Here is a 12,095-nt window from a genome sequence, read left to right on the forward strand (position 1 = left end):
GTGATGTCGCGGATTCTCAGAATCGCCTGATTTTCTAGTCTGTCTGCTAAACTTTGAGTCTTTGGGACAGGGCTTAGATCGCTGCTCCAGGTTAATTTATTAAAAAAAAAAAAAAATTTTAACCCATGCTGTGTATAAGTCACTGCGGCAAGGAAGTAGACGGGATACCAAGGCGCAAATATCTATAAAACCAGGTAGAATGCGGAGAGTGTTATGATTGAGATACAACGGTCTACGACCCACAGTAGAGAAAGAATAATTTTGATTAAGGAGACATTATGAAGAAGCTGACATACCTGCTGGGTAGAATTTTGGCAGACTGAGATGGACAAAAAACTCTGCTTTGAAATAATAGCATGAGCTGAGGTTTAGAGGTGTGAAATGAGAGGATCTGTTAAAGGAACAGAGATTAGCTTGATGGGTGGGAAAAGGAAATTATGATTACCGAGAGATAAAGATATCTAAGAGGTAGCTTGTGGCCTGCCTGAACATAGAGTCTTAAATGCTCTAAGACGCAGCTTAGATTTCATTCTGATGCAGTGGGGGGGGGGGGGGGTCAATCAAATGTGAGCAGAACTTTATATAATCAGAGCTGCTTTAGGAAGATGACTTTGGTTGCACTATGAAGAATAATTTGAAACCCTGGTGGCCTAGTGGTTAAGTGCTAGGGCTGCTAACCAAAGGTCAGCAGTTGGAATCCACCAGCAGCTCCTTGGAAACCCTATGGGGCAGTTCTACCCTGTCCTATAGGGTAGCTATGAGTCCAGTCGACTCCTAAGCAATGGGTTTTGTTTGTTTGTTTTAATGAAGAATAATTAGAAGGGCCAGAAAGATCAGAGGCAAGGATTTGGCAGAAATTGGTAATCTGTTCAATGAAAAGAAGGAGGGGTCAAAGATAATTCCTCAAAACACATAGCATTTTCCTTTTTCTTTCTTTTGGTGGTTTGAGAGCAAGTTTGGCTTCTTCCTCTCTCTATGCCAGTATCTCTCTCTTTCCCCCGTTTAACGGTCCCCTTTTGTGATCTCTAATTCATGCCCACTCATCATCTCCACTGCCATTTACCTTCATTACACATTTAAAATTACCGTAATAGCTTCCTGACTGGTTTAATAGCCTTCTGCTCTGCTCTCCAATCCATCCTCTGCCCTGCAGCCAGAGGAACATTAAGGGGAAAATTCCTCTGCTTAGAATCCTGTAGCAGCTCTTGACTTCCTTTAGGTTAAAGTTTTATTAGCTTGGCTGACAAAACCATTCAATCTGGCTTCTGCCTAATCATCCTGTTTTAGCTCAGGCTGTTCTCTACACCCACAGGGCTCCAGCCCCACTGAGCTATTTGCTGCTTCCAGAGCATGTTCTTTTATGCTTTCTTGCCTTTCTTCACTCTCTACTCTGCCTGGAATGCCCTTCCTCCCCTTGTTGAGCAGCAAACCACAGTTTAGCTCAAGAGTCACCTATTTAGTGAAGCCTTCCTTGACGACCCCAAACATCTTGAGGTTTCCTCCTTTGTGAAACACATACTGAGTATCACATATCACACAGAAATGTAAGTATTCGTTTATGTCTGTTTCTTCCGTTAGAGATTTTTGAAGTCCAGATCAATATCTTATTTTCTCTGTTCCCCAGTGCCTGAATCATAGTACTTGTTAAAAAAAATGTCCCATACCTCCATTTAAACTTAACTCTTAACCCTTCACAGAAACTAAAAACTCATGATAGAAACCAAAAAAAAACCAGTTGCCACTGACTGGATTCTGACTCATAGCGACCCTCTAGGACAGGGTAGAACTGCCCTGCACAGTTTCTAAGGAGCACCTGAACTGCTGACCTTTTGGTTAGCAGCTGTAGCTCTTAACCACTATGCCACCAGGATTTCCATGATAAAGACAGTTCTGGGAAAATTAAATAAGCCACAGGTAGCCTATAGAATGCACACATAAAAACTTAACAAACTGATCCAAGCTGTATCCTGCGAACTAAGTGAATAGCAACCAATCATTTTAAATTTCCCTCATGGGAAATCTAATAACAGCCTGCACCGTGTATAAGTTGATCAAAACTGTAACGCGATGAGCCCTGTTCTCCATAGTTTTTCTGCCCAGTAAAATCTTTTAACCGTAACTGAGTTATTGATCAGATTTTTTTTCTTTCGACATGCTTTATTTGCTGACATAAGATATGAATGTGAATAAGAGCACCCAGTTTTTCAAGAAAAATTTATGGGGAAAAGGTACTTTTCATTATAAATGCACTCAATTGTATTCATAAAAGTATTTAAATGGTTTTATGCTGGTTTTGTAGAGAAGTTTTATATGTTCACATAAATACTATATAAAGTATACTGCGTTCTAGGAAAATACAGGTACTGCTTATTTAATTATACGTAGCCTTGGTGGCACAGTGGTTAAGAGCTCGGCTGCTAACTATACGTTGGCAGGTCGAATCTACCAGCCGCTTCTTGGAAACCCCGTGAGGCAGTTCTACTCTGTCCTATAGGGTTGCTGTAAGTCCGAATTGACTTGACGGCAATAGGTTTTTTAACCATTAGTAAAGGCACTAAGCCACATAACTAAAAAGAAATATACTGATAACATTTAAAATATAGCAGACAACAAAACACACACACAAAAAATGATCAGCAAATGAAGCTCCATGCTGTGCATTACCATGGAAGCAAATACTGTTGCTGTATCTTGGTACTAAAAACTAAAAAACATGCCACAGTATCAAATGAATTTGAGAGAGTTCCTATACAGTACATGTAGACACAGTGTATATCAGTAAAAATTGAAATAAAGCAAGCAGTTAATACAATAAATTGAAATAAATTCCTTTGCAGGAAGCTATAATACATACAGACAAATATATCAGTAAAAACTGGAACAAAACAGCAAGATAGTACATTTGAAGAAACTCTGTTCGTGCATTGAGTAAAGGCAAACATTTTAATAAATATCAATGCACATCCAGCAACAGGAGGAAAATTGCATGATTATAGAAGCTAGTGTTTCAGTGGATAATGGACATGTAATGAGAAGCAAAGACTTTTTAAGTGTCATAAAGGTTTTGATCTTCACCTTCAAAACTTACAGAAATATTTGCAAAGCCTGAAAAACATTGCTTCTACTGGATTCTAAATGAGTCTCTTGGTCCTCCACCTTCACTGTATTAGAAACTGAATCAAAACCATCTTCAAATAATAAATCATACTTGGGGTTCCAAGAGCATTACTAATTTCATATTATTTAAACCATTTCACAATTAGCTCTTGTTTTACAACATTCCATGAAGTTTTGACTCATTCATACGCTTGTGAAATTGTGAGCTTCTTCCTTCTTTTTTGTATCAACTCAAAATCTGAAGCCTGCTTTCCACTCTTCCCTCATGAATCCTTTAAAATGGCTTCTTGATAGGGGCATCTCAAGGTTGGATTGGCTAGTTAAGTCTCCTGGAATTACAGCTGAGTCTTTCATTATACAGTCTGATGAACCAAAATTCATCCCAGACTAACACGGCAAGGATTCCTGGACCACATTTTGGCTGTCCACAATTTCATTTCTCCCTTGTTCATTCAACCTTTTGCATGAACGTAAAAATACATTGGGAATTCTTTCTTCTTAACTGGAAATAGGTTTCTTTTAAAAATTAGAAAAAGTACCAGTTGCAGCAGTTTTGTGCCATTAACAAAACATGGTAATACAACTGTGAGGTATAATTTCTTATGTCCACAAGTTTTACTAGTAACAAATGTTATACCTTTGTGGTTGAGTCGAATGGCACATTGAATGTTAGAGGGACTTAGTTTCCTAGCAGTAATCACATACTCATGTATATTAGTTGTCTATTACTATGTAACAAACTGCGCCAAAACCCAATGACTGAAAGCAACAATAAACATTATCTCACAGTTCCTGTAGGTCAGGGATTTGGTAGTGGCTTAGCTGGGAGATTCTGGTTGGGACCTCTTATGAGGTTGCAGTAAAAATGTCAGGTAGAATCTAAATAAAAGAAGCTAGACATAAAATACCACATATTGTATAATTCTGTTTATATGAAATTTCAAAAAAGGCAAATCTGTAGAAACAGGAAATAGATTAGTCATTGCCTGGGGCTGGAAGTGGAACTGGGGGTAACTGACTGCAAACGAGCACAAGATTTTTGGACTTGATAGAAATATTCTAAAATTAGATTGTGGTTGTGGTTGCACAACTCTGTAAATTTACTAGAAATAATTTAATTTAACACTTGAAATAAATGCATTTTATGTTAAATAAAATAAATTATAACTTTATAAAATTTATAAAATAAATTATAACTTCAATGAAGCTGTTTTTTAAAAAAGGTCAGCCAGGGTTGCAGTCATCTGAAGGCTTGACTGGGACTGAAGGATATGCTTTCAAGATGGCACGCGCTCATGGCTGGCAAGTTGATCCTGACTCTTGGCAGTAGGCCTCAGTTCCTCATATGGCTGTATGAGTGTCCTCAAGACATGGCAGCTGGCTTCTCTGACAGCTTGTGATCCAAGAGAGAAACCAAGGTGGAAACTTTTATAACCTAGCAGTCTCAAACCTAGTCTTGAAGGTCACATGGAGTCATTTCTACCACTTCCCTTGGTCAAAACAAGTTACAGGGCCAGCATCAATTCAAGGACTAGCGAAATAAATTTCACCTCTTGATAGGAGCAGAAAAGTCACGTTGCAAAGGGGTATAGGAGGAATTATTGTAGCCATCTTTGCAAACAATCTCTGTCATGGACCTAAATTCTACCTCTGATAAGCCCCATGGCTTTTATACTTTTAATTTTTTGCTTTATATTAGTGAAGAATATTACTGATATGATGGAAAAACTTGTATCTTTGCAATGATGTCTTTCTCCACTAGAAGCAGCATCACACTATTGTTAGTGACTATAGTTCAAACAAAACTAACTCACACCTTAAGCCTTTGGCTTTTTATCTCTCATGTGGAATGCACTGGATGCAGGATAATTTTTAAATACTTATTTCTGGAAAATGGATGAATCTTTATGAATCTTAAAAGCAGGTGAATATGGTGTCTTGATCTAGGTATGTTCTTTGTTGTTAGGATCTGAGAAGTCTGATCCTCTTAGAGGAATTGCAGGGAAGCATGACTCGTATCTTTATAGGCACCTATGCAAAGGTTAAGCATTTGGCTGCTAGCCAAAAGCTAGGTGGTTCAAACCCACCAGCCACTTCAGGGGAGAAAAGACCTGGTGATCTGCTCCATGTAGATTATAGCTGAGGAAACCCTATGAAGCAGTTCTACTCCATCATATAGGGCTGTTGCAAGTTGGACTTGACAGCACACAGCAACAACAATTTATGAATATACTATGAAAAGTAAGGTGTTCTACGAATATAATTAATTTCCTTAAAGATTACTCTTTAATGATTTCATAAACTCATTTAAGTAAGAACTTGTTGTTGTTAGGTGCTGTCGAGTCAGTTCTGACTCCTTATGTACAACAGAATGAAATGCTGTCCAGTCCTGTACCATCCTCATAATCGTGCAATGCTTGAGCCCATTGTTGCAGCCACTGTGTCCATCTATCTTGTTCAGAACCTTCCTCTTTTTCTCTGACCCTCTACTTTACCAAGCATGATGTCCTTCTCTAGGGACTGGTCCCTCCTGATAACATATCCAAAGTACTTGAGATAAAGTCTCATCACTCTAGCTTCTAAGGAGCATTTTGGCTGTACTTCTGCCGAAACAGGTTTGTTTGTTCTTCTGGATGTCCATGGTATATTCAATATTCTTTGTATTCAATAATCATGAATTCCCTGCGTATTCAATATTTTTAAGTGAGACATTAAGTGGGAACTATTTTTTTTAAATCTTTTGTCATTTGAATAATTATTATGTAAAGTAGACCAGAAGTGACATGAACTGACCCGTTTATCTTTCCAACCTCATCTTTTGACATTTGTGACCTCTAAATATATGTTCCAGCCATACTACAGTACTAGGAATTCTCTTGCTCTCTCAAGCCTCTGCAAACCTGCTACTTCCCCTATCTAGAAACTCCCTCACCCCCATTACCACCACTGCCACACCCTTTGCCTGACTAACTTCTTCCTTAAAAATTCATTTCAGAAGCCACCATCTCAGGAAAACTCTGCCCACTGCGAATTAGATGCCTTTGCTATGCATCTATAGTGTTCCCTTCACTTACTTGTCTAGAGGACAGGTGTCTTGATGTAACGATGACTCCCCGTTCTTTTCTCCATTATCTGTTTTATCCCTATTAAAAGCAGTTGCTGTTGAGTCAATCCCAACTCATGGTGACCCCATGTATTTTATAGCAGAACGATGCTCCATAAAGTTTTCAGTAATTGATTTTTTTGTAAGTAGGTCACCAGGCCTTTCTTCCAAGGAGCTCTGGGTAGACCCAAACCTCCAACCTTTCAGTTAGTATCTGAGAGCATTAACCACTTAATGCCCTTAAGAACTTTTATCTCCCTATTAGAACTCTCAGTTTTTGTTGTTCCCATCAAGTCAATTCTGGCTCCTGATGGCTGCAAGTATGCAGAGTACAACTGCTCCATAGGGTTTTCAAGGCTATGACCTTTCAGAAGCAAATCACCAGGCCTTTCTTCTGAGGCATGTCTGGGTGGGTTCAAACTGCCAAACTTTCAGCTAGTAGTTAAGCACTTAATCATTTATGCCACTCAGGCTAACTTCCCCAGTTTTTAGCTGAGTACATAGATGCCTGGGCATAGACTACATTTCCCAGCCTACCTTGCTGCTATTTAGTCATGTGACTAAATTCTGACCAGTGAGAAGTTAGCTGAAGCAGAATCAGCAGCTTCTGGAAATTTTCCTTAAAAGGTAACTATCATACCCTTTATTCCTTCATTTTTCCTTTCTCTATCCTGTTTTCCTAATATGTAGATGTAATGACTGGATCTTCATCTGGAACCATGAGAATGAGGGCCCAACTGTAGGGATAGCAAAGTAGAAGCAGCTTGAGTCCCAGACAATTGTGGAGCCCTGTTCCCAGCCCTGTACTGTTACATCTGAATTTTACAAGATAGAAATGACCTTCCATCTTGTTTAAGTCACTATTTTTTGTGTCTCTGTTACAATTGGCCGTATCCTACATCATACTCTTCGCCAAACCTGGAGAAGTGCCTAGAACACAGTAGGAGCTCAAGAAATATTAAGACATGTAGTTATTAACTGTATTGGGAGCATATTATGTAAATTGAGTTAGTGAAAATGTCACAAATATTTTAGAACTCACATACTTTCCCAAAGCCTCAGGAAATAAAATGCTATATCTTTGGGGAGGAGATAGGGTTCTCCAATCTAAGGCAAAAATAAGAACAATATTGACAGTGTAGAATATCTAGTATATGCAGAGTAAGGTTGCCAACTCTTCTTTGAAAAGATGATCCTTAGTTTTCAAATTGTTTTCTTCCAAATTGGGGGGAGGGATGTAAAATACCTCTGCTTTATAGAAATAAAGATTATATTAAGGAATGTGATTTTTTATGTATATATTTCTACTGAGAAAAATAAAAAATTTGACAAACCTATTTTTATTCCTTCCCCCACTCCTCCTTTTTTCTCTAATGATCTCTGAAATCTAAAAATCTAGAAACCACTGCATCAGACAGTAAGATCCAGAGGCGTTTGAGAGCTCAAGAACACTGTCGTATTCATCTATTTTTAATCCTCCAAACCTCAGAAAGCTAGATGATACATACAGAGATAGATGCCGTTGAGTCACCTCTGACTCATCAAAACTTTTTGTAAAACAGAATGAAATGTTGCCCAGTCTCGTGTCATCCTCACATTCACCAGCATGTTTGAGTCTATTGTTGTAGCTATTGTGACAATCTATCTCATCTTGCTGGTCCTCTACTTCACCAAGCATGACGTCTTCCTCTAGCGATTGATCTTTCCTGATGACATGTCCAAAGCAAGCAATTCAGTCAATATTCTGTAGTAGGCCATAAGGTTTTCATTGGCTAATTTTTGGAAGTAGATTTCCAGGCCTTTCTTCCTAGCCTAACTCTGGCAGCTCGGCTGAAACCCATCCACTATGAATGACACTGCTGGTGAAACCTACACCAAGACTTCCCCCTAGTCCACCATAGTCCTCCCCCACCTTGCAGCCCACCAAGCCACAGCTTCTAATTGCAGTTTGGCCCGACCACACCATGCCCGTAACCCTAGCTGCAGTTTGAATTTGGTGCCAGAATCCCACACATGTGTGAACCAAGATTTTGGAGCATGTGCAGGACCTAAAGAGCCGTGTCCTCAATCTGTCCTTGCACCTGAACATCACTGACATGATTCAACATCCGGACCTCCAAATATGAACACGGGAGGGGCTAAGGGCAGAGAATTCCAGGCACCAAACCCAACCCCCAGAGGCCATTGGAAATAAAAAGCTCCCCAACCCCCTCAGAGAGCAAGCACATGGCCATATGGTTGCTAGACCTCGAGTTGCTCCTTGTCTGCACAGACAACGAGTTTCTACTTTCTGTCTCCCTTGCAACTGGTGGTGTGGCATCCATCTTATTTCAATCGGCTAATAGGACAGGAATCCACTCGAGGGCACTGGGTTTTAATAGGACAGGAAAAGAACCCTCATTAGGTTACATATTTTGGTGACTGTGGCCAGGAATTGTGGACTCAGAAATCTGGGCAGTGAGTATCCAGACCCCCACTACCCCTTAAAGTGTGCCCTGACCCCATTTGGTTAGTAAGGGGTTTCAGGTGGCCACCATGATCCCTGCCCCATGATGAGGTCTGCCGGTCCCCACCTCAGCTCGGAAAGAGAAACAGGAAGCTGGATGGGAAAGGCCTCTGAATGTGTGGAACCAGATTGTTCCACTGGTCATCTGAGGGGGCTTAAAGTTCCCCCCGAGAGAGGTTACAGTCCCCTCTGGGGAGCTAGGCAAAGAAGAGGGTGGCAATAGCGCAGTCCTAAGACCCGACCCCAAGGATTGTAAAACAAGGGAAGCGGGGGTCGTAGCCCCTGGGACCCATCTTCAGCCTAGCTAGGGTCCCTTGCCCCATCTAAGACCAAGTATATAAGGTCACCCTGCCATTGGCGGTGATCTTTATCAATCTGTGATCACCCAAAGTTAATCAGTAGTTGATTGAGGGTATTTAAGTCCCTCAGAGTTTGCCCTGCCAAAGTGACAGTCTTTCTTTCAGAACACTCTTTTCCTCTTTCCCTTTCCTTCTCTCTGTCTCTGCTCTCTAATAGCAGAAAATGGGTAATTTAATTTATGGTCACTGATTTTGGTTAAGTCCTGGTTTTGATTTTGCTTTTTGTTCAGGTTTTGGTTTTTGATTTAAGAGATGTCCTTTTTGAGGGACCCCAGTGGTCATGGCCCCCAGACCTTCTGTTGGCCCAGGACAGGAACCATTCCCGAAACCAACTCTTCAGACATGGACTGGACTGGACAATGGGTTGGAGAGGGATGCTGGTGAGGAGTGAGCTTCTTGGATCACGTGGACACTTGAGACTATGTTGGCATCTCCTGCCTGGAGGGGAGATGAGAGGATGGAGGGGGTTAAAACCTGGAGAAATGGACACGAAAAGAGGCAGTGGAGGGAGAGAGCGGGCTGTCCCATTAGGGGGAGAGTAATTGGGTGTGTGTAGCAAGGTGTATATGGGTTTTTGTGTGAGAGACTGACTTGATTTGTAAACTTTCACTTAAAGCACAATAAAAATTATTTTAAAAAAAGATCCTTTTTGCATTAATATTCTTTGTCTGCCTGTCTAGTGGACAATTCTCTAGGTTGGGAGGGGAGCGTCCTTCTGTCTGAATGCATTTAAGATGTTCTTTGTCTGTGTGTCTTCGTGCGAGTGTGTAGGTGTAGGAACAGGGTTAATCCTAAAAACATTCCAAAGCATTCACCCTTAAGGTGTACTTCAGAGAACTGAGATAAATTTGGTTATAATCATGAGAAAAAGAGGAAGTCCACCATGCCGCCAGAGTTAGTGATAAACAGCCCTTCAACTCCAGCAGCGCTCGCAGCTCGCCTTCTGGAACCTGTGCTAGGGCGAGGGGTGGGGAGGGGTGGCGGACAGCGTGGAGAATTAACCAGGGAAGGCAGTTGAAATGTCCTGGGAATTTTCCCTTGCTATCTCCCCATACAAGCAGAGGGGACACCCTACTGAGGGACAAATGTGGCCCTGGGTGCCGCAAAGCTAGAACAGAGCCAACAGGGAGGGCTAGCCCTCGGCCAGTATCCCTTCCACCAAACAACTCCACTAGCAAATAGGGGCCAGGTTCCCCTTCGTACAGCGGACCTGATTAACTGGAAGAATAATACCTCAGGATGTCAAGAGAAACCAAGGATATTGTATGAACTGTTTACTGCCATCTTTAACTCTTTTGATTCCAGCTGGGCAGGCTGTCAATCTCTCTTAAGCACCTTCCTCCCCTCAACCCTGAAAGTGAGGAAGATAGTCCTAGACAAGGCCAGAGGAGAAGCCCAGAGGCAACAAGATGCTTGATGGACCAGAGATGCATTCCATGACATCTTCCCCCTTCAAGACCCCAGTGGGACCACATCGCACAGTGGAATTCCGTAAGCTCACCCAGTATTGGACTGTCCTTTAGTGGGCTTTAGATGTGGAGTGCCCAAGCTCTTAGATTGAAACAACCCTGCAGCCTTCCTCGAAAAAGTTAATAAAGCCTTTAGACAATATACTGATCAGGATTCAGAGGACCCAGCAAATGCTCACATGGTCAATAGTATTTTTATAAGACAATGTGCCCCAGATATTGGAAACAAATTTTGCAAAACAGAGGAGTAACTATGGGTATCAAACACCTAGCTGAGTTGGCTTTCAAGGTCTATAACAACAGGGAAGAAGACAAATGCAGGAAGTGCCAGGTTGCCCTACCGGCAACAGCAGCAACAGTACAGAAACAGTATAGGTCACCTAAGAAGAAAAGACCCCCAGAGCCAAGTGAGGCCCGGCCCTGATCCCCGCTGGGAGACAACCAGTGTGCATATTGTGAGTAAGAGGGCCACAGGGAAAGAGATTGTCCCAAGAGAAAGAGTGAGTACCAAGTAACTCAGTATCAGACCGCCCTGGTTGGTAATCCCGGAGCATAGGTCCAATCTGTTGCAGCTCCAGATCTGGCCACCCCTCCTCCCACTCTGTCCCTGGGAGATTCTGTCCACTGTGACTGTGTCCAGACTATGGGCCTGGTCCATGCCAGCAGACCCACAAAATCAACCTCTAGCAGATGCCAGTATAGAGATCTTCATAGGTGGGAATAGCTTCATCAAGGGTGGCCAACAGAGTGGGCTACGCAGTTGTCAGCCACACCAAGGTCCTCGAGGCAAATGCTCTCCCAAATGGAACCTCAGCCCAAAAAGCTGAGCTGTTCGCAGTGATCCAGGCCTTGCAGCTGGCCAAGTCTAAGCGAGTGACCATTTATATAGATTTTGGGTACATGTTGTCAGTTTTACATGTATATGGGACTTTGTGGAAGCAAAGAGAGCTTTTAAATTGGGTGGGTAAAGAAATCAAACACAGCCAAAAGATTTTACAACTCCTTGAGGCGATGTCACTCCCTGCCACTCTGGCTGTGGTACACTGTAAAGAACATCAACAGAAAGATACAGAAGTGGCCCAAGGCTGACTTAGTGGCCAAGTGGGCAGCTAGAACCATGACCCCAGTAGCAGTGACTGGTTCTAGCTCACCACAAGCTACAGAAAGTAGCTGCAAAAATAGGGGCTGGACAGGGAGGAAACAACTGATGAAGTCTGGAAGAGTAAGAGGATAGAGAACATAAGAATGAAAAGAAAACAGAAAGGGAGAGAAAAGAAGTGGAATAGCTAGAGAAGGAAAAACAGAGAGAAAGGAAAAAGAATAAGGAAGTGAAAGAAAGGTGAGAAGGCAGTAGAAAGACAGGGAAAAAAGGGAGGGATGGCTCCAAACTGGACTGTCCTGGGTTTCCAGGAAAAACCTAAATGTAAATATATTGATTTATTCTGCTACTGGATCAGGTTTTAGAGTCTTGTGAGCAGCTGGCTCTGCACCACTTGTCACTCTGTATGGTCCCTCTCAGTATTAAAGACCACTACTTACCA

Source organism: Loxodonta africana, chromosome 12, assembly GCF_030014295.1.
Source record: "Loxodonta africana isolate mLoxAfr1 chromosome 12, mLoxAfr1.hap2, whole genome shotgun sequence".
In the NCBI taxonomy this organism is placed as follows: domain Eukaryota; kingdom Metazoa; phylum Chordata; class Mammalia; order Proboscidea; family Elephantidae; genus Loxodonta; species Loxodonta africana.